The sequence below is a fragment of the Mustelus asterias genome, chromosome 11, assembly GCF_964213995.1.
Source record: "Mustelus asterias chromosome 11, sMusAst1.hap1.1, whole genome shotgun sequence".
Classification (NCBI taxonomy): Eukaryota; Metazoa; Chordata; class Chondrichthyes; order Carcharhiniformes; family Triakidae; genus Mustelus; species Mustelus asterias.
In genome coordinates, this window is record NC_135811.1 from 103,021,444 (window position 1) to 103,026,417 (window position 4,974).

Consider the following 4,974-nt stretch of genomic DNA (forward strand, 5'->3'; position numbering starts at 1 on the left):
GAAGTGCCTGTTTCCATGCTGTAAACCTCTATGACCTGCTCACTGATAATCTGTTTGGGTTGCACTAGGGTCATCCACATCCTGACTTCATTCCAGCCTCACTGGACATGGACAAAGGAGCTGAACTCAAGAGGTGAGGTGAGAGTGACTGCCCTTGATATCAAGGCACCATTTGACTGAGGGTGGCATCAAAGAGCTCTCGCAAAACTGGAGTCAATGGAAATCATTGAACTGAGTAGAGTCATACCCAGCGCAAAGGAAGATGGTTGTGGTTGTTGGAGGCCAAACATCTCAGTTCTGGAACATCGCTGCAGGAGTTCCTTCCCTCCAACCATCTTCAGCTGCTTCATCAATCACCTTTCCACCATCATAAGATCAGAAGTGGGGATGTTCACTGACGATTGCACAATGTTCAGCACCATTTGCAACTCTTCAGATACTGAAACAGTTCATGTCCAAATGCAGCAATACTGGAAATATCCAGGTTTAGGCTGACAAGTGGCAAGTAACATTCACCCCACACAAGGGCCAGGTAATGACCATTTCAAATAAGAGAGAATCTAACCACCACCCCAACTCATGACTTTCATTTTTGGCAATGGCTTTTCCCTGAGAGCTCACTGGAAAACTCGTTTACTCACAAAAAGCTCAATTCTTTTCAAAATGTATTCATTCAAGGGACCTGAGCTTCGCTGGGGAGGCTAGCAATTTATTGCCCATCCCTAACCATCCTTGAGAAGTTGGTGGTGAGCTGTCTTCTTGAACTGCTGCACTCCCTGATATGTAGGTACACCCACAGTGCTGTTTGGAAGGGAGATTCAGGATTTCGACCCAGCAGCAGTGAAGGAACGACGATATATTTCCAAGACAGGATAGGGAATAGCTTGAAGGGGAACCTCCAGGTGGGTGGTGTTCCCATGTGTCTGCTGCCCTTGTCCTTCTAGATGGTAGTGGTCGTGGGTCTGGCAGGTGCTATCTAAAACGCCTTGGTGGTTTGTTGCAGTGTAGATGGTACACACAGCTGCTACTATGCGTCGGTGGTGGAAGGAGTGTATGTCGAAGGTGATGGATAGAGTGTCAGTCAAATGCGCTGTTTTATCCTGGATGTTGTCAAGCATTCTGAGTGTTGTTGGAGCTGCATAAGTGGTGAGGATTCCTGACTTGTATTTGATAGATGGTGTACAGGTTTTGCGGAGTCAGGAGGTGAGTTACTCACCACAGAGTTCCCAGCCTCTGACCTTCATTCGTTATCACAGTATTAATATGGCCAGTCCAGCACAGTTTCTGGTCAATGTAACCTCGATGTGGAGATGTGTAACCTCCTCAGGATGTCGGTAATTGGATATTCAGCGATGGTAATGCTGTTGAATGTCATGGGGTGGTGGTTAGATTCTCTTTTATTTGAAATGGTCATTACCTGGCACTTGTGTGGGGGCGACTGTTACCTGCCACTTGTCAGCCTAAACCTGGATATCATAGATCCATAGAATCTAAATAAATCCTGGATATTGTTGCATTTGGACATGAACTGCTTCAGTATCTGAAGAGTTGCAAGTGTTGCTGGACATTGTGCAATCGTCTACAACATGTTTAGATCTTGATCTTTAGCCACAAATGAAACACTAACTGCCCCGTGCATTTATCCCACCAGACTGGGAGCACCACAAGACCAGTTCTGTAACGCAAAGAGGGAAAGGTCAGTTCGATACGGCTTCAGAACAGCACAAGCCTTTGTTTCAATTTTACATTCTATCTGCTTTAGCTTGATCAATGAATCAATCCTGGTGGCATGTTGAGGGTGCTGGAGATTGATGGCCTGAATATAAACTGCAGCACTCACATTCTGTTAATCATCAGAGTTTGGAATATTTTAATCTAGCTGAAGGTTAATGGGGACGTTTTTCTGCTTTAGGAGGATAAAGATTGATAGACGCTGACTCTGAAAATTGCGGTACGGGGCAAAATCTGGGGGCAGGATGGGGCTTGGCTGCGATGCCCAATCTCTCTAGGTCATACACAAATGTGCGGTACAGAAACTGGCCAACCTGTCTGTGTCCATGTTTATACTCCACACAGGCCCCCTCCCACTCAACTTCACCTCACCCTGTCAGTACAACTTTCGCAGTCCAAAGATGTGCGGGTTAGGTGTATTGGCCATGCTAAATTGCCCCTTAGTGTCAGGGGGACTAGTTAGGGTAAACGCATGGGGTTATGGGGATAGGGCCTGGGTGGGATTGTGGTCGGTGCAGACTCAATGGGCTGAATGGCCTCCGTCTGCACTGTAGGGATTCTATGATATTCCATTCTTCCTCGCGTACCTAAATAGCTTGCCCTTAAAGATCCCTGTGTCATCTGCCTTAACCACTCCCATGCTTTCACATTGTAGCCACTCTGTTTTCTTTTATTCTTTCATGAGATGTGGGCGTCGCTGGTTCGACCAGCATTTATTGCCCATCCCTAACTGCCCTTGAGAAGGTGGTGGTGAGCTGCCTTCTTGAACCGCTGCAGTCCACGTGCTGTCGGTACACCCACTGTGCTGTTTCAGAGGGAGTTTCAGGATTTTCACCCAGCGACAGTGTTACCTCACTGATCTATTTCTAAGTCAGGATGCTGTGAGGCTTGGAGAGGAACTTGCAGCTGGTCATGTCCACGTACATCTGCTGCCCTTATCCTTCTAGGTCGAGAGTCAGGAGTTTGGAAGGTGCGGTCGAAGGAACCTCCATTTATTGAATTCAAATTCCACCAGTTGCCATCGTGGAATCTGAACCCGTGGGGCGGGACCTTACATCCTCGCTCGTCCCAAAACCATAAAATCCCACCCGAGGTCAATGGACCTTTCCATTGTCCGTCCCTCGCCCGCTCCGATTCCAGTAGCAGATGGGGCAGTAAAATACCGGCCGTGTTCTCAGAGCAATAGCCTCGGTCTCTGGATTGCTAGTCTAGTGACGTTACCACGAGGCCACCAGGGTATAAAAACTTCTCCTGAATTCATTATCCGACAACCTGTCGAGCTTACCCACTGACAATGGCAGCATGGGAAGACTTGCCTTGGGGCTGCCCATTGTGAGGGAGTTGTTTTCCTCCAACATTAACAGTTGGTGCCTTGAGGGGGGAAGGGGAAAAAACACAGAACTCAACAGTGTACACCGTGGAATTATCGCCGTCTCTGAACATGGCGCTGCTATGCTGAGGAATCACCACAATATTCCACAGAGAAAACTTTGTATAGGTGAGCGATATAGAATAGAATCATAGAACCCCTACAGTGCAGAAAGAGGCCATTCGGCCCATCGGTTCTGCACCGACTCTCTGAAAAAGCATCTTACCCTGGCCCTCCTCTTTGCCCTAGCCCTCTAATCCTGCGCATTGACAATGGCCAATCCACCTAACCAATACATCTTTGGACATTAAGGGCCTGATTTTACCATTTTGATTCTAAGTGCTGAATCTGGGCACAATTCAGATCCGACTTGGAAATCTGCTTTCAGGCGCCCCCATACGCACTTAGCCTGGAAAAAAAGTTGCGAATCTGAATCGTGTTGTGGACGGGGCTTATCACGTCTGAATCGATCGGAACTCTGAGCTGCGCATGCGCAGTAAGAAAAAAATTTCAAAAATGCGCCCCTGTCTCATCGCTCCCGGGCCGCAAAAGCAGATAAAGTGGCCCGGGAGCGATGGCCCCCACAGACATCGCCCCACCCCCACAACATAACTGTCCCCCTTATCCACCCACCAACCCCCCCTCTGCTACCCAGACCGATTGCGACCCCCTGCCCCACTTCCCCCCCCACCGATCGCCCGCAGAGTGGCAGCAGTCCCCCCCTGCCCCTCCCCACCCCCCCCCCCCCCCCCCCCCCCACCACCGATCTGAGTCAGAGAGCCGTTGGAAGCTCTAAAGTTACCTCTTCAGAAGCTGGAGCGCCCAAAACAGACCTTTGCCCGAGCATGTCTGTTTTGCACCGAATCTGGACAGGCGAACGCGGTGGTAATGGGGGAAATGCTGATAAAGTTGGGCGGGTAGCCCATTAATTCAATTTAAATGCATGGGGGAAAACCATACAGACACAGGGAGAATGTGCAAACTCCACACAAACAGTTACCCGAGGCTGGAATTGGACCCGGGCCCCTATCCCCCCCTACCTTGCAGAACCCCCCCACGGCACTAACAACCCGGCACCTGGCACTCCGGACCTGGCAGTGCCGACCTGGTTGGCAGTTCCAGCGGGCAGTGCCAGGGCGCTAACCAGCCAGTTCCTCAACAACCGGGAGGCTTGAATGGCTTTCAGTTTTGGAAACCAGTAGTGATTGGCACTGGGTTCCTGCTGCCACAGAGGGACGGAGAATTCCAGGATCAGAGAGAATCCGAATTCAAACTGACATAGCATATTTAAATGAGGGTTTAAATACACCAATCGGTCCACGCTGGGCAGGAATCAGATTAAGCCGGGATGCAGCGGGTGATGAGAATCACAACGCTGTTCCCCCCACCCCCCCCCCCAACTCTAAACACACCATGGCCCCCTCCCCCTATGATTCTCCAGCCCCTCGCAACCCCAGCGAATCGGTGCGCAAGGCCAGAGTATTCTCCTGCCCCCGCCCCCACCAGTAAAGGCATGATGGGCCAAATGGCCTCATCCTGTACCGTATGATTCATCCGGTGACCTTGTTCTTTGCTTGCACCTCCATCTGTTGCCAAAATCGTTTTCTGGCCTATATCAGCGGAATATAGGCCACCGATATTCCTTGAATAGCATGCTAACAGTGCTTCATTTTCCTTTCAGTCACGACCCTCTCACTCCTTGTGCTAGTTCAAGGAGCCTCTTGTTCGGCTTCCTTCCTGTCTGAATGATTTTCAGCCTCCACCTCTGATACCTTAATTCAAGTGTTTTCAGTATTCAAGATGCAGTACAATACTGGTCTCTGCACAAAAGCATTGCTCACTTTGCTTTGTATTGTCGTACTGACTCAGCATTG